The following is an 18,438-nucleotide window of genomic DNA, read 5'->3' on the forward strand; positions in this document are numbered from 1 at the left end:
CTGAAATACTGCGGTCTTTCTGGAGGACAAAACCCTGCTCCAAGCAGGAGCAGTTCAACTTCTCTCACTCAGACTCCAGGGACCAGGGACAAGGAATTCCCAAGGTTTTCTGCTCAGCGGTGACAGTGGTGTCCCTGTGGCTGCTGTTTATTATGCTGTAATAGTTTAATGGACTTGCGTGCAATAAATTGCTGTTTTGTGTTGGTGTGTGGTTTTCAATAATATGTCAGAGAATTACTTATGCCTTTTAATTTGCATCACTCAAGAAGGCAATATTTTACAAATATGACTATGATATCAAGGGTTTGTGAAGTGGAGGGCAGACAGGCTTTTGCTTGCTCCAAAGATTTCCTGTCTAGAGAACGTAAGTCATAAACATGACAGCTATGGGATTCTTTTTGCTGCCTTTTTTTTTCTTTTTTTTTTTTTTTTTGAGTTTGGCTTCTTTCCTTCTGCATTTGGATCGTCTTAAAAATGACCAGTTTCAGGGTAAAATGCAAGTATAACAACAAATCTGTGGAAGTCTTCTTGGCGTTTGATAACTAAGTGCTGCTTTTAAATTGGAACCTGTCTTGTCTCTTAGGCAGCACGTGTGTTTAGTTTGACTCTTGCTCCAAAATGAGTCATGTTTCATGTTTCAATCCCTGAAAGACCCACTGTCCCTTGGCTGTCTTTTAAACTTTTTCTGGTTTGTTTGGGGTTTTTTCTGTTGGTTGCTGTCAGGGACCTGCTGTGACAGCTAAAGAGGCTGTACCGAATCCTTACATACTGGGTCCCAGTTGCTGCATTGATTATTTACAGGGATACGATCGGACTTGCGCCGTAGGTGTTGGTCCTGTCATGTGCAACCCCTGCTGCCTCCAGGGATCCAAATAAAGGATCCGATTAAGAATCAGATGCCGCAGGCAGAATCGCACAGAATCACAAAGTGGTTGGGGTGGGAAGGGACCTCTGGAGATCATCTAGTCCAACCCCCTGCCAAAGCAGGGTCACCCAGAGCACGTTGCCCAGGGTTGTGTCCAGGCGGGTTTTGAATATTTCCAGAGAAGGAGACTCCCCACCCTCCCTGGGCAGCCTGTGCCAGGGCTCTGGCACCCTCAAAGTAAAGAAGTTTTTCCTCGTATTGAGATGAAACTTCCCATGTTTCAGTTTGTGCCCGTCGCCCCTTGTCCTGTCGCTGGGCACCACTGAAAAGAGTCTGGCCCCATCCTTTTGACACCTGCCCCTAAGGTATTTGTAAGTTGATAAGATCCCCCCTCAGTCTTCTCTTCTCCAAGCTAAACAGACCCAGCTCCCTCAGCCTCTCCTCATAAGAGAGATGCTCCAGCCCTCTGACCATCTCCGTACCCCTCTGCTGGACTCTCTCCAGTAGTTCCTTGTCTTTCTTGAACTGGGGGGCCCAGAACTGCACACAGTTACTCCAGGTGTGGCCTCACCAGGGCAGTGTAGAGGGGGAGGAGAACCTCCCTCAACCTGCTGGTCACACTCTTCCTAATCCACCCCAGGACACCATTGGCCTTCCTGGACACAATGGCACATTGTTGGCTCATGGTGAACTTGTTGCCCACCAGAACTCCCAGGTCCTTCTCTGCAGAGCTGCTTTCCAGTAGATCAGCCCCCAACCTGTACCGGTGCATGGGGTTATTCCTCCAAGGTGCAGGACCCTACACTTGCCTTTGTTGAACTTCATGAGGTTCCTCTCTGCCCAGCTCCAGCCTGTCCAAGTCTCATTGAATGGCAGCACGGCCTTCTGATGTATCAGCCACCCCTCCCAGTTTTGTGTCATCAGCAAACTTGCTGACGGTACACTCAGTTCCTTCCTCCAGATCATTGATGAATAAGTTAAACAGGACTGGACCCAGTACTGACCCCTGGGGAACACCACTAGCTACAGGCCTCCAACTAGACTGAGCACCGCTGACCACAACCCTCTGAGCTCTGCCATTCAGCCAGTTCTCGATCCACCTCACTGTCCACTCATCTAAGCCACACTTCCTGAGCTTCCCTATGTGGATGTTGTGGGAGACAGTGTCAAAAGCCTTGCTGAAGTCAAGGTGGATGACATCCACTGCTCTCCCCTCATCTACCCCGCTGGTCATGTCCTCATAGAAGGCCATCAGCTTGGTCAAGCATGATTTCCCCTTGGTGAATCCATGCTGACTGCTCCTGATAACCTCCTTTTCCTCCACATGCATCCAGATGGCATCCAGGATGAGCTCTTCCATCACCTTTCCAGGGATGGAGGTGAGGCTGACCGGCTTGTAGTTGCCTGGGTCCTCCTTTTTGAACACTGGAGTGACACTGGCCTTCCTCCAGTCCTCAGGCAGCTCTCCTGTTCTCCATGACCTTTCAAAGTTGATGGAGAGTGGCTTGGCAATAACATCTGCCAGCTCCCTCAGCACTCATGGATGCATCCCGTCAGGGCCCATAGATTTGTGGGGATCCAGTTTGTCTAAATGATCCCTAACTTGATACTCCTCAACCAAGAGAAAGTCTTCTTTCCTTCAGACCCTGTGCTGTTGCCAGTGAAATTCAGTGACTTCAGTTTGGGCAGGTCCAGGCCCCCTGCTCAGAGCAGCGATACTGCACGAAGCCCTTGGCTTGTGGAATACATGAACTGGGTGTTGCTTGACTCCCTCCAGGAAGAGGTTGGATGGGGTTAAAGAGAGCTCATAGCCATGTTTCCCTCAGGGGAAACGTTCAACTCTGGCATATACTTAACTAAGCAAATATTGACCAGATGAGAGTGTGGAACAGGAATGGGAAAGACCATCAGCCAACAGCAGACTGGTTTCCTGAGCATCCGTGCTGTTAGATCTGGGCATAAAGGCACCGAGTGGGCAGCAATTGGCTCTTGGATCTCGATGCTTCCTGGCTGTAAATCCATCCACCTTGTCCCAGGTTGTGCTGGGGGTGGCAGTAGTTATTCTAGGGCTGTTCTGGAGGTATCTGTGGGAGAAGATACCCAGGTACCTGTGGGAGAAGATACCCCCCATTCCCACTTCTATCTGTGGGAGAAGATACCCAGATACCTGTGGGAGAAGATACCCATTCTCACTTCTATCTGTGGGAGAAGATACCCACCAATTTGGGAAGTGGTGCTGGAAAGAGGTTCTAGAAAAGCATCTCTCTGTTGTTGGTCTTACTTATCTAATCACTACTAATAGGAGGGAACCAAATGTGGGGGATCATTGCACAACTTCACTGATGTCCTGGATGCAACTGCTTTGTGTGTTTTTTGTTTTTAGAAGTCTGGTTTGTTTGGCATTGAGTAGCTTTTGGAGACGTGTTTGTAGCCACTGTGCTTTTGAAATCAGTGTGCTAAAAACCCCGTTCACATATTGGGTGAGTTCAATTGTTACAAAACTCACCCTCGGAAACCTCATCTCGGATGTTGCCGGCACGTCCTTCGCATTTTGCCAATTTTCAGAAGCTGTCAGGTAGTACTGTGTGGGCAGTGTTACAGGGCATTGTGGGATAAATCCTGAAATCCTAATTCGGGCCAGACTCCTGCTGTTTTCAGGGGGTGGCTTGCTGGCATTAAGGCCAAGTACCCCTTAGCTATCACAGATGACCTTTCTGTCTTTTTAAAGTCAAGGAGACTGAGAATTGGTGCCTGTTATCTTGTGTTACAGTTCAAACTGCAGGATTGCAGCCCTTAAAATTTATACATGCGCTTGGATTTATCATAGAATCACAGACTGGTTTGGGTTGGAAAGGACCTTAAAGACCATCTAATTCCAACCCCCCTGCCACGGGCAGGGACACCTTCCACTAGACCAGGTTGCTCCAAGCCCCATCCAGCCTGGCCTTGAACACTGCCAGGAAGGGGGCAGCCACAGCTTCTCTGGGCAACCTGTTTTTTGTGAACAAGTTGGTTAAATAAAAACACTTCCAGTAACTGTTCTTTAGATTCTCAGTAATGCTGATGAAATGCCAGAGATCTGGAAAAAGAAATTAGCTGGTGATTTAGAGCAGTGCACAAAGAAGACTCATTCTGTAGGGCAAACGCTGATGTCGTGAAAACTCTACTTTTCATAAATGGAGAAAATATAACCCCTTTTATTTTAAAATGAAAGCTTGGAATTCTTTCAAAATATCAGCACAAATTTATTGAAACATTGTTTGTTGAGATAATTGTTTTGGGTTTTTTTTACGAAAATGTTTCTATGAAATGCTCGCAACTTTTGTCAGAATATTGCTTTCCAGTACGAGATAATGAATTGCATATAGTTTAGAAGTTAGTGGTTTGGAAGTAGGTACCTGAAGCTCCTGACTGTCACCAAGTAGGTGAGATCATATGTTGTTCTGGCCTCTTCTGTCTGTGCAAGAGGAAAATGTTGTGTTTGTGTTGGCAGCACTCAAAAAACCAAAACAATATCCCTTTAAAAAAAAAGCAAAAGGCCCAAAACCCTTTAAAAAATGTTGCTGTGCAAACCTTACCTGGCAGAAGTCTTCCCAGATGAAGTAAGAGCTCCCTTCCGTCATCTCAGTGGAGCGTCATCATTAAAGTCTGCCTGAACCCATCTTGGTGTCAGCCTTGAATGTTGTGCGAGGGCAGCCTATGAACTTGCTCAGCTGCAGCTGAGGCTGCGAAGCCCACACTGTGTTTTCTTCCTTCCCCACTACCCCTTATAGATGGTCTCTGCCTCTTCATACTTCAAGCTAGGGAGGGCTCTTCTGTCCCCTCATCTGGGCTCCAAGGGGGAGGAAGGGTTTTCCCATCCCTCCATCCCGCCCTTTACCCTCTGCCATTAAGTTTCCCATCAGGATTACATATGCAGTTCTCTTTTTCTTTTTTCTTAACTGAGAATGAGTTTCTTGTGGTAACTGAAGTTGCAGAAGCACCTGGAAGGGATTTTTGCCTTCCTGTGTGCTCTGTAACTAGCTGAATTGCCTTTCCTTTAAAGAGGTGATTGACTGATTGGAGGAGGGCAGAGCAAACAAGAAGTACTCGCACTTTCCCCCCCAGCTCTTGTGCCTCTAAGATCACCGATGAAGTCTGTGTGAGAACTGGGACAAGAGCTTGCATCTCCCGAGTACCAGGACTGTACTCCACAAGTTAAAACTCAAAATGAGGGTGCTGTAGTACTGATCCCAACTCTTCCACTGATTTTCTGCTTGTCACTTATCACCTCTTTTAATTTGTTTTAGAATCATAGAATCACAGAATGGTTTGGGTTGGAAGGGACCTTAAAGATCATCTAGTTCCAACCCCCCTGCCACAGGCAGGGGCATCTTCCACTAGACCAGGTTGCTCCAAGCGCCATCCAACCTGGCCTTGAACACTGCCAGGGAGGGGGCAGCCACAGCTTCTCTGGGCAACCTGGGCCAGTGTCTCACCACCCTCACAGTCAAGAATTTCTTCCTGATAACTAATCTCAATCTCCCCTCTTGCAGTTTAAAACTGTTCCCCCTCATTCTATCACTCCATGCCCTTGTAAAAAGCCCCTCTCCCACTTTCCTGTAGCCCCTTCAGGTACTGGAAGGCTGCTAGAAGGTCTCCCCGGAGCCTTCTCTTCTCCAGGCTGAACAGCCCCAACTCTTTCAGCCTGTCTCCATAGGAGAGGTTCTAAACTGGGGCCTTGGATGCCGTTGACTAAAACCACTTGCTTCGGATAAGCAGTTTGAATGATGTTGTGTCTCTCTCCTTTAGAGCCTCCCTGCCACTTTTTGTGGCTGGTAATTGCAGAATTGGTGAGGTTGGAACCTCTGTGGATAGTCTAGTCCAATCCTCTCTGCTTAAAGTGGTGGCAGCTGGAAGCGTTTGCTCAGGGGCACGTCCAGGGGGGATTTGAACACCCTCAGTTATGGAAACTGTGATATTTCTGGGCAACCTATTCTGTGGTTTGGTTTCCCACCCCCCCTAGGAAAAAAGTTTTTGTTTCTTTGGTTTTTTTCCCCGCCTCTTTCTTACATTTAAATGGAATTTCCTGTATTTCAGTTTGTGCCCATTGCCTCTTGTCCTGTTGCTGGATACCACCAAGAGGAGCCTGGTTCCATCTTCTTTACACCTCCATCAGGTATTTATGTACATTGAAAAGTTCCTCCGCCGACGTTTTCCAGTCCCAGCTCTCTCAGCCTCTCCTCGTAGGTCAGATGGTCCAGTCCCTTCAGCATCTTTATGGCCCTTTGCTAGACTCTCTCCAGTATGTCCATGTCTCTCTTGTGCTGGGGAGGTGATCACTTGGCCGAGCACTCCAGATGTGTCTCACCAGCCCTGAGCAGAGGGGAAGGATCACCTCCCTTGACCTGCTGGCAGTGTCTTTCCTAATGCAGCCCAGATGCTGTTGACCTCCTTTGCTGCAAAGGCACTTTGGAGGCTCATGGTCAACTTGATGTCCACCAGGACTCCCAGGTCTTTCTCTGCAGAGCTGCTTTTCTGCTCGTTGGCTCCCAGTCTGTGCTGGTGCCGGGTGTTATTCCTCCCAAGCAGCAGATCTTTGCATTTTCCTTTGTTGAAGGCTGGTGTTGGCACATTTCTCCAGCCTGTCCGTATCCCTCTGAGTGGCAGCACACCCATCTAGTCTGTCAGCCACCCCTCCCCATACTGCATCGTCTTCAAGCTTCCTGAAACTGTACTCTGTGCCGTCACCCATAATTTTTCCTTTACGAAGAATCCAGAGCCCTGGGTGAAGTGTTTAATGGATCAAATCTCTCAACAGTTCTTGAAAGTACGTTGCTATTCACTGGGGAATGTCAGACAGAGATGAGGTAGCTTCTCTAGCACTAAAAGAACATTAAATACTGCACCTTGTGGTGAAGGACTTCATCATTATTTTTTAAGTCTTTAATTCCTTGAATCTTTGATACTTCCTGCAATACCAGCTCGTGCCCTATGCTAACACCATAGCAACCTGCTGTAAGTGTCACTATATAAAGTTGCTTGTTGGCCAAAAGCTGGAAAAGGAATGCTTTCTAGGGTAGGAAATCCATGGTGTCAGTAGGAAAAGTGCAGTAGAGTGAGAGAAAAGTCCTCTTGGAATTTAAGAGTATTGCAAAGTGATTTTTTTTTTCCTTCCCTAAACTGTGCCTCAGAGGAAATAGGGGCATCAACTGAAATTTTCTCAGTGCTTTCTCTATATACCCCTCCCCCAAAACCTACACCCTAGGCACAGTCTAAACCTCTGGGCTAACAGATGGTGTTGAGAGGGGGAAGGAGGGGGAACAATTTGCATCTAAATAGCTGAAATAAGAAAGGGTCACGTCCCACAGACCAGCCCCACTCACCTGCTGTTTAAATCCCCCTGAGAAACAGGGAAACGCTTAGTTTTGTAACGTCTGCGTCAGCTGTACTCACTCTCTGAAGCATTCTGCCCAAGGAAAGCTGCAAGCCCGTGGATCTTGTGGATGGATTGTGTTCTGGCCCCAAAATGATGAACTCTTAAGGATTTGGTTCTTTGAATGCGGTTGACAGCTGTGTCACTTTTGTTCAGCCCTCCCATCAGAGTGACTGCTGCTGTTGGCTGTCGTAATTAGTGCAAGCACTAATGGTATAGGAAAGGTTCAAACCAAGTAACGGCCTCAAGTTGCGCCAGGGGAGGTTTAGATTGGAGATCAGGGAAAATGTCTTCACCAAAAGGGTTGCCAAGCACTGGAACGGGCTGCCCAGGGCAGTGGTGGAGTCCCCATCCCTGGAGGGATTCAAAAGCCATGTAGATGTGGTGCTGAGGGCCATGTTTTAGTGGTGGCCTTGGCAGTGCTGGGTTAACGGTTGGACTCGATGATCTTAAAGGTCCTTTCCAACCAAAACGATTCTGTGATTCTAGATGATTCTCTTCCGTCAGCTTCATACTCACATAACTGCATGAGTCAGCCTTCAGAGGTGCTCCTGCCATATGGTCGTGTGGCCTCATGCCGCAATATTCTGCGCTGGGTTTGTGTGTGCAGGTGAGATGGGGTTTGGCCCTGGTGACCACCAAGCTGCAGCACAGCGGTGATCCTCATCCCGCAGGACTGCGGCACGGTTCGGTGTTGGGTGGCCGTGCTTAGTCCTGCATGTGTGCAAAGCCAAGTTGCTCTGGCTTTTTGACTCTACTCTCAAAATTTGCCAGGTTAAAAGAAAGACCTTGCTGCTTTGTAATGATTTTCTTCTTGAGTGTAAAAGTCTAAAAGTTGTTCCAACTGTTCTTTTGGAGGTGAGGAGGGGCAAAGAAACATTTGCCCACCGCTTCTACATATTCATGGCAACTGCTCTGGGTCTACCCCCTGTCCTAGCAGCAGGGAGTGAGCTTTTGTCTCTTCAGGCAGACTTGCTCAAAGTTTAAGGCTGTGGAAAGCCTGTAATAAGGAAAATCTTCCCACGTCATCATAATGACGTTCATTATTGACACACTGAAACCATCCTGCCTGATGTCCTCCAGTGGAGGAGGCAAGAAGGCTTCACAGCTGAAGTTCAGTCTTACTACTAAATACCAGGATGAGCGAAAGCTGTTTCTACCCACCAGTTCCTTGGTCTTCTACACTCAAATGCTAAAAATATATAACTTAATGATAGTCCAAGTGGTTCAGAATCTTTATTAATGTTGTCTGTCGGCATCTTCTCCACCTCCCAATAAGCCAGAGGCGTTTGGAGTTTGAGTTTGGCAGACTAGAGGGCTCAGCAGGATAAGGAGTGGTGAAGGAGATGGCTGGGGACCACCACTGTCTTCTGTGTGGTGACCTGGTAGAATAAAACTTCCGCAGAGGAGGATTTCTGTTTCTGGAATTGGAAGACCTTGAATCCCTTTCTTTCTTCAGCACAAGCCTGAGGGAAATTGTGAGGTTAACCTTTTCTGAGCTGCCTGGCCTTCCCTCCCACAAGTGTCTTAGAAGAGGAAATGTGTTGAAGAAGTGTCATGGTGATCTTTTCTCATTTAATTCCTAAGTGTATTTCCATACAGTGAGTGGTGGTGGCTGAATGACCTGTATGCATGAGGTCAATGTGGACTTGGGCAACAACCTTGTTTATATGCCTCTGGGGGTTGGTTTATTTATTTTTTAAATTACTATGCATTGAAGTCAGTAGAAACAAGATCTGGTGTATGCGTCCTTACAGAAGTAACTAGGCAGTGTCTAATACCAAATTGGATGAATTCAGAGCTGGCTGTTGGGCTTTACAGCTTTTTACAGGTTGGGTTTTTTTTTTGTACTTTGTATCACTTGAGGATAACGTTTTATAAATGGTCAGATGATGCGTACTCACTGTCCGGGAGTAAACAAAATAGGTGAGTTCCTTGGGTGGTGCAAGTTATATACACACATGTGCACATACACGTGTGGGTATATGTGTATGTGGATATACATCTGTTTATACCTGCACACTCTCTGCTGTACTACACACTTCACCTTGGCCCTGCTCCTTCTGCCATCCAGGCACAAATCCAGGCTGGGCGGAGAATGGGTTGAGAGCGGCCCTGAGGAGAAGGACTTGGGGGTGATGGGTGACGAGAAGCTCACCATGAGCCGGCAACGTGCGCTGGCAGCCCAGAAAGCCAACGGTGTCCTGGGCTGCATCCCCAGCAGCGTGGCCAGCAGGGCGAGGGAGGGGATTCTGCCCCTCTGCTCCGCTCTCGTGAGACCCCCCCTGCAGTACTGCGTCCAGCTCTGGGCCCCCAACAGAAGAAGGACATGGAGCTGTTGGAGCGAGTCCAGAGGAGGCCACAAAGATGCTCAGAGGGCTGGAGCACCTCTGCTCTGGAGACAGGCTGAGAGAGTTGGGGCTGTTCAGCCTGGAGAAGAGAAGACTCCAGGGAGACCTTCTAGCACCTTCCAGTACCTGAAGGGATACAGGAAAGCCGGAGAGGGACTTTTTACAAGGGCATGGAGTGACAGAACGAGGGGGAATGGTTTTAAACTGAAAGAGGGGAGATTTAGATGGGATCTTAGGAAGAAATTCTTTCCTGTGAGGGTGGTGAGACCCTGGCCCAGGTTGCCCAGAGAAGCTGTGGCTGCCCCCTCCGTGGCAGTGTTCAAGGCCAGGTTGGATGGGGCTTGGAGCAACCTGGTCTAGTGGAAGGTGTCCCTGCCCGTGGCAGGGGGGTTGGAACTAGATGATCTTTAAGGTCCCTTCCAACCCAAACCAGTCTGTGATTGTATGATTCTGTCCTCCCTTGGACCCCAGTTCAGCGACACGTCCAGGTAACCGGCTCTGGCAGCTGTACCGGCTTGTGCTGCTGCTGTCTCCTGCAGATAAAATGCTTGTTATGCAGCAGGGCCCCACAGAGCATGTGAGAGCAAATCCAGAAATGAAAGATGATTTTTGAAATACTCCTTTTCTCTCTTTTTTTTTCTTTTTTAAAATAAAAGCACGTAAACTGTGCAGCTGTGGAAGAGGCGCGTGTTAGTTTTTGAGAAAGGAGGCAAAGGGTGGAAGTAGGAGGAGATAAGAGGCACTCTTTGAGGTGATGTTTGTAAGTCGTGGGGTGAAGAACAGGAAAATTGTATTTGTTGGCCTGAGTTGGATGCTTCCTTTATTTTACTGGTTTTCTTTCTTTTTTTTTTTTAGCGGCTTAGCAAGCAACTGACTGACACTGGAACATTTATTTCACTGTCTTCCTGGGAGAAGGAATACATTTCACTATATATTTCACTATATTCCAATTGGGAGAGGAGCTTGTTGTGCAGAAAGGGCCATTCTGGTAGTTTACAGTGTTTTTTCAATCACTTTCTGGGTGTGGAACTAAAAGATTAAAAAAAGATGTGCTGGATTGGAACCACGCCTAAGGCGGTCCTCGGGATAATGGGATTATTTGACTGATTTTTAATTAAAATAGAATTCTAACTAGATTGTTTTGAGTCGGCCTCTTCTCCCAGGCAACTAGCGACAGGACAAGAGGACACAGCCTCAGGCTTCGCCAGGGGAGGTTCAGGTTGGACATTAGGAAGAATTTCTTCTCAGCAAGGGTCATTAGACATTGGAAGGGGCTGCCCAGGAGGTGGTGGAGTCACCATCTCTGGATGTGTTTAAGAAAAGACTGGCCATGGCACTTAGTGCCATGGTCTAGTTGAGATGGTGGTGTCAGGGCAATGGTTGGACTCGATGATCCCAGAGGTCTCTTCCAACCTGGTTGATTCTGTGATTCTGTGATTCTGTGGTTTGTTGTTATTGGTCTAATTGCCTCCTAAATTAGAGATACCAATATGCTAATTCACCCTCTCCCTCTGAGGACACTGGCATTAAGACAGTGTGAAGTGCTACGTAAATTATATACAGACATGCAAGACAGAAAATGGTCTTTAAAGACATTAGCCCAAACTTAGGTCTTCTCTTTACATGCGATGTCTTGACAGAGAGAATGATGAATTGATATTATTCTGTATTTATTTATTTCTGTGTCGTGACAGGTCTTTTAAACGCTCAGAAATGTAGTCTGAGAAAAATGCCAATAATGTCAGCCTTCGAGGAAGGAGCAGTTAATGAATCTCCAAGGAAATATCCAGAATACAGATGCTCCGTGGGGGAGAGAAGGTTAGGAGCCAGCGGAGCAGGGGCTGGAGGCAGTACAACATCTCGGATCTGAGATAGAAGCTGTCTGCTGATAACATAAGATATTAAAATGACAGACTTGTGGGCTGATTTGCTCAGGGCTGCTCTTTTGAGAGCCCATTTCAAAGAGTCGTGATTTGGGATTTGAGCGCTTCTATTTGAGGTAACTTGGTTCAGCTTTGTCAGAACCCAAAGCATTAGGTTTTTGCAGATTTTTAATTGTATTAAAGGTTGAAACCCTTGGGAATTTTCACCTATGGGGATGTAAATTCAAACAGTGTTAGAAGTTTAAAGAATATATATGTTAGGCTCAAATCCAACTTCTATTTTTAAAGCTAAAAGGGACCTAGCACAGTGGCAAGCCACAAATTTGGATGTCAGTTTTATAATATTTTAATAGAGCAACAGAGACTGATAAAACTTTGAGGCTTTAGTTTAAGCTCCTCAGATAAAACTCGATATACATTGAAGATTGTTCACAAACAACAGTTATTTCCAACCTGAAGTGACTTTCCTTAAAAATAAAAGCAGCCAAACGTGCATATCTTGGGAGGCTGTGAATCAGCACCTGCAAATACCAGCAGTACGAGAATAACCAGGACTGGAGGAAAACTCAGCTCAAAGGAAATGTCTGGAATTTAACACGGCTCATTGTACACTCTCTTGCCTTGGATTTACAACAGGAGAGGGAGGGAGTGTGGGCAGGTAACCTGGGGTGGATGCTGAAATGAGAATTGGTTTGAGTGCCTCAACACTGAGGAAGCTTTGGGGTTATGGGTAGTAGCAGGAACCTCTGTGAGAGTGTGCTGGTAGAGAACATCCTTGAGTCTTAATTATTGGAATTAAGGAAGGATGATCAGAAAAGTGTGCATCTTGCTCTGCTGCATGCAGTGCTCTCATAGGGAGGCTAATTCTAATTTCCCGGTCTAGGGAAGTGATTGTCCCTCTGTACTCGGCACTGGTGAGGCCGCACCTTGAATCCTGTGTCCAGTTGTGGGCCCCGCACTTCAAGAAAGATGTTGAGGTGTTGGAGCGAGTCCAGAGGAGGGCGACCAAGCTGGTGAAGGGTCTGGAGGGTCTGACCTATGAGGAACGGCTGAGGGAGCTGGGGTTGTTTAGCCTGGAGGCAGTCTACAACTACCTGAAGGGAGGTTGTAGTGAAGTGGGAGTCAGCCTCTTCTCCCAGGCAACTAGCGATAGGACAAGAGGACACAGCCTCAAGCTTCACCAGGGGAGGTTCAGGTTGGACATTAGGAAGAATTTCTTTTCAGCAAGGGTCATTAGCCATTGGAAGGGGCTGCCCAGGGAGGTGGTGGAGTCACCATCTCTGGAGGTGTTTAAGAAAAGCCTGGCCATGGCACTTAGTGCCATGGTCTAGTTGACATGGTGGTGTCAGGGCAATGGTTGGACTCGATGATCCCAGAGGTCTCTTCCAACCTGGTTGATTCTGTGATTCTGTGATTCTGTAATTCCCATGCTGATGACCTTAGCGGGAGGTAACCATGGGACTTCGGCAAGGTGACTTACAGTGATGGGAGGGAATACTGTACTGAACAGAACGCCTTGACTCATAAGCCTTCCTAGAACATCAGTCTTTGGTTGTTGTCTTCATTTTGGAAATCTGGTGAGCTTTGGCTAGCACTTAGAAATGGTACAACACTGTCTATAGAGCTTCTTGGCTGCTCAGCAGTGACCATAAAATGATTTTTAGCATTTTAAGTACAGAGGGGAGATGCAACCATCCTGACAAAGCAGTCTTGAGATGAATAAAACATGCATGCTGGCAGTCCATCCATCAGTGAAATCCAAATTCTGCTGAATTTGCAGTTCTTATTGTTGCTAATTTTATGATGTAGATGCTCGTCCACTGAGAATTGGATTGAAAGAAGCAAGTCACTTGCTGCAGATGCTGATAGGGCTGCATGGAGGAGCCTGATCAGTCTCCGCTGGATTGGGTTTTGTGGCTGCAGCCGACGTTGCTGCTTCTTGAGAGAGAATGAGGTTTAAATAGGTAGTAGTGAAGATCCATGTGTCCTACTTAAAGCTGCTTAGATAATCATAGCAAGAGCACAGAATCACAGATAAGAAGATCCATGCCCCAGAAAGACTTGCACAAAGATGTTGAGGAAAAACTTGCCTCCTATTTCTGGTCCTGTTATTAACTCCTACTCCTAATTACATACTGCCTTTAAATGGGCCTGCTACTGTAATAAGTGATGTTCTTATGTTTCCTTTTATTCAGTGGAGTAAAAACAGTTCACTTGGCTCATGAGCTTTATTTAACTGAGCGCTAATGCGGAGTTGCATCGTAATATATTGCAGAAACAGCAGATCCTTTGTCCCAGTCCTAGAGAGCTTTCTTTTCTCTGCTGACATACAGTAAGTATGACTGGGATCCGAGTAAATGATGTGATAAAAGGCCTGATGGTACCTCCTAAAAACAAACTGCTGCTCATTAAATGAAAAGATGATGATTCTTAATGGACTAGTGAATGCTCTGCGGTCTGTTTGGTACAAGTAAGGAAGTCTAGGAGCGCGAGACCTTGCCACAGTATACTCACTGTGCTTACTTCTGTGTGTACTGGGACTATAAACTAGGTACAACAGGGCGTTTTCCGAGATGGCATACAATTATAAATACAGAGCTGATGCTCTACCAGCAAAGGAGCTCTACTGTGAAAGCTCAGTTAGGAGGAACCCTTAAGCTACCTTAGTTTTTTTCATTTTGCCTTTTAATTGATCTGCTTTTAGAGCATTACGTGTATCATAATCGAAGGAATAATCGTTGCAAACTCAAAGCAGATTTATGTGCAGTTCTCAAATTGTTTGTCTTTACTGATGCTAAATTAGCTCTTTCAGTTCTGGGTATTTGACTGTGCTTTCCTTGTCTCGTAATTCAGTTTGTCTACAAAAAGCTCATGCTTGATGCAGAGCTCACTCTGTCTTGGGAGAATTATTAATTCTTCCTCTTTCCCCAGCTTTGAAGAAGAACCAAAACTCTAACGAAGCAATGTGAAACTGAAGCAATCTTTGTGATTTCCTTTAATTGAAAACTACTGCCAGTATGAAAATCCTGGCTAGCAATTAAGGGAATGTGACAGCTCTGCCAGTCGTTACATAAATACTACAGAGCACAGAGCTTCCTACTGTCATTAGCCGCAGTGAACACAATGGAGCTAAACACAGGAGCCAGCGCTACTCTGATGATAAATGTTTGCATTTCCAATTAGCGCTGAACTGTTTCCCCCTCAGTCTAATTGAGGCTCTTGGATGGCTTCGTCAGCTAACGATGCTCATGTTGTCTTCTGTCTCTTTAGTTTCCCATCGAGAAAGGAGTTGGATGAGTTTTGCTCGCAAGAACATCACTTGCAGGTCTCTGTCTTGGTGTTTCCTCAGAAAAACTCACCTTTTACAGGTTAATACAAACTTTCTGCTCTTTACACGCTGTGGCTTTTTGTGAGCCGTGGCATTACGCTGTCCTGGGTCCATGTGGGATGTTGTTGGCTTGACCTGACAATGTTCTAGTTTTCTGACATATTTCTTACCCCCACCCCCATTGCTAAATGGCAAATGCCAAATCTCTGCATTTACAAGGTACGTGCATGCGTGCTGCGTTTTCACAAATACCCGTGTGTATTAAAACATGAATCTGTTGTACTGGGGCCTACAGGAAAGCTGGAGAGGGACTTTTTACAAGGGCATGGAGTGACAGGACGAGGGGGAACGGTTTTGAACTGAAAGAGGGGAGATTTAGATGAGGTATTAGGAAGAAATTCTTGCCTGTGAGGGTGGTGAGACACTGGCCCAGGTTGCCCAGAGAAGCTGTGGCTGCCCCCTCCCTGTCAGTGTTCAAGGCCAGGTTGGATGGGGCTTGGAGCAACCTGGTCTAGTGGAAGGTGTCCCTGCCCATGGCAGGGGGGTTGGAACTAGACAGTCTTTAAGGTCCTTTCCAACCCAAACCATTCTGTGATTCTATGAATTATTCCACGCTAGGGTATAGCAGCACTTAATTCTGAGCCCTGTGATCTATGTTCATCTTCTGGATTGGAAACTTTTGAATAGAAAAATGATTAATGATTCAGCTGCTTTCAGTTGCTGTTGCTGGTAATGTGCAGTTTGGACTTAGAGCCAAGTAACTTCGGTGGAGAGTAGCGGGGGTGTGTTTAACTGTGTGTGTTAATATATTTTCTTTATGCTGCATCTAGTCATTTCCTCTGGAACACAGATTTCCTCCAGGAAACTTGCTTATATGGGCTTTGGGTATGCTTTAACAGAAGAGGCCTTTATTTTTCCCACCCTGCTTAGCAAGCTCCGACTCCAGTCACCACTTTGACTTGTGCTGTTGAAGCTCTGCCTTCCTGTGAGCAAAAGTGGAACCAGAGCCAAGGCTGCTCCGTACCGTGTTGGAAAAGGGAGCCTGTCCTGACATCTGCAGCAGACAACTTGCTTGTTCAGGCATGTGGCTGGAGGAGGGGAGACAGCACTTCTGGTGATGAGGAAATAAGGAGTATGATTTGTGGGCTGAGAGTTTTTAAAAATGATACTTTTGGTTCCATCTGTCTCAGCTTGGATTTTCTTTTTTTTTTTTTTTTCAAAATATGGATGCAATTTATTTCTCTTGGGCTGTTTAAAAGCGCTGTTAGAATAGGGTAAGTGCTCGGTCAACATGAGTAGGCTGCTGCCCAGGGATGGGAACAACCAGAGCTGGTTTCTGCAGCTCTAGAAGCTTTAGCTACCCGACTGGAGCACAAGTGAGAAGAGTTCATCATGTACTGCAGGTCCTTGGGCATAGCTGGCACTGACTGGATGTGCCAGTCCATTTACTGGATGTGTTTAAAAAAAGACTGGACATGGCACTTAGTGCCATGGTCTAGTTGCCATGGTGGTGTCAGGGCAATGGTTGGACTCGATGATCCCAGAGGTCTCTTTCAACCTGATTGATTCTGTGATTCTGTGTGATTCTGTGACTGCGACATGGTTATTGTCTGACACTGCCAGTTATTTGTGAAACAACCGAAGCTAAGTCGGAGCATGGCAATTGAAGCTGGCGTTGCCTCTGTGCGGTGTTGGATTCAGGCCTAATCTGGTGGAAAGGGCTTGACCTCCCTTGTTGCTACCGAAACCCTCCTTGCACCTGGGTTACTGTCGCAGTGGTCATGCGTGGGCCCACACCGCGGAGGCTGGCGAAAGCTGGGCCTCGGTTATTTAAAACAAAACAGAAAGAAGCTTCCTTAACTTGAGTGAAAGGAGAACTCTGTTGCTGGGAATCGAGCTGTTATAATTAGTCTGTTCTTCTTTAGAAGCATATCTGTGCAGCACATATATCTGCCCAGGAGGAGATTTTGCAGCTTTCCCCCCCAGAAGCAGTGCCCGCTGCGGTGGTGTCCGTGTCCTCTTGCAAAATCCAGGCTGGGGAATCCCTCCCGGCAGTTCTTGTATTTAGCCCAAACAGTTGGGGTTGAATTAAAGGCTTTTTTTTTTTTTAAAAGGACCCTCCAGTCTTTTGGCTTTTAAAATTCCAAGCCACGAAGTCCTCCAGCATTCCTGTTGGGTTGTAACTGGTCAATCATCCTTTATGTCTGGCACTATGGAAATAATGCTGGCAGTGGAGCAAGACTGCACCCAGTAGTTGGCCATCTGCCATGAGAGCGTGTCTCCCTTCCCCCTCCTCACACCCACCCACTCTGGCTCAGCAGTGGATGCATTGTCTTCTAAACGTGTACTTATTTCTAGTGGTTTAATTGTTGTTTCCTTTAATTTAGCGATTTCATCTGCTTCGCTAGGTGTTGGCAGCAACTGCAGGGGTCTAACAGGTAAATTCTCAAGACAGATGAGCAAACAAACACTACTGTTTTCTGTCTTTATTTATCAGAACTTCATGAAAACCTGCTTTTTTTTTAATTTGCATGTGAATGTTGGGTCAGGGCTGATGCATTGATGGCCATTGACTTTTTGTTTCTTTGGCACGCTCGCGCAGCACTCAGATGTGCAGTAACTGGCTGGGGAGACAGCTGGATGCTACAGTTACTGGGTTTTTTTTAATCGCCTCTAAATGTGACGATCAGTCCGTGCTCCCTCAGGGTGTGTGTATTGCTGCTGCCCTTTTCTGTGACAGCATGTGTCCCAGATCCATCTGCTGTCAGGCAGAGGAAAAGGACACCTCTTGCTTCTTTTTCATAGAATCATCATAGAATCATAGAATGGTTTGGGTTGGAAGGGACCTTAAAGATCATCTACTTCCAACCCCCTGCCACGGGCAGCGACACCTTCCACTAGACCAGGTTGCTCCAAGCCCCATCCAACCTGGCCTTGAACGCTGCCAGGGAGGGGGCAGCCACAGCTTCTCTGGGCAACCTGTTCCAGTGTCTCACCACCCTCACAGTCAAGAATTTCTTCCTAATATCTCATCTAAATCTCCCCTCTTTCAGTTTAAAACCGTTCCCCCTCATCCTGTCACTCCATGCCCTTGTAAAAAGTCCCTTTCCAGCTTTCCTGTAGCCCGTTCAGGTACTGGAAGGTGCTAGAAGGTCTCCCCGGAGCCTTCTCTTCTCCAGGCTGAACAACCCCAACTCTCTCAGCCTGTCTTCATAGGAGATAGGTGAAACACGTGTGTGATGCCTTTCCTTCAATGCGAGACTGTGTTTGAGACTTAGTCCAATGAAATGGAATAAAGAAAAAGACGAATGAGTGTCTTTTCATCCTGTGTCAAAACCCAACTGTACCGTTAATTATCTGCTGGGATTTGGATGAAAGCGTGACACACGGGGTGGGAATCTGCTGCTTGAGAAGTGTTTGAACAGAGCAGGGGACAGCCCCTGTTCCTTCGCACCGGGACAGTGCGAGGAGGACGGAGGAGATTTTAACTGTGTGTGTGCACGAGCAATCTCTAGCCATGGGGTGGAAGGGTGCAGGGATACTGGTGCAGAGGTGATACTGATCAGGACCAACTCAATTAAAGGTCAAGACTCTTT

The 18,438-nt window shown here is 46.8% G+C and overlaps 2 protein-coding genes across 2 annotated transcripts in view; both read left to right on the plus strand.

The window, feature by feature from the left end:
• The window catches only part of CLNS1A (chloride nucleotide-sensitive channel 1A), a 368,760-nt gene that overhangs the window by 86,887 nt on the left and 263,435 nt on the right, over positions 1-18,438 (plus strand). The window lies entirely within an intron of this gene.
• The window catches only part of PAK1 (p21 (RAC1) activated kinase 1), a 76,502-nt gene that overhangs the window by 18,044 nt on the left and 40,020 nt on the right, over positions 1-18,438 (plus strand). The window contains exon 2 of the mRNA XM_068420812.1: positions 5,945-6,023. The gene's annotated coding sequence lies outside the window, so the exon portion shown is untranslated. The remainder of the gene's footprint in view (positions 1-5,944; positions 6,024-18,438) is intronic.

Source organism: Nyctibius grandis, chromosome 2 (genome assembly GCF_013368605.1).
Source record: "Nyctibius grandis isolate bNycGra1 chromosome 2, bNycGra1.pri, whole genome shotgun sequence".
In the NCBI taxonomy this organism is placed as follows: domain Eukaryota; kingdom Metazoa; phylum Chordata; class Aves; order Nyctibiiformes; family Nyctibiidae; genus Nyctibius; species Nyctibius grandis.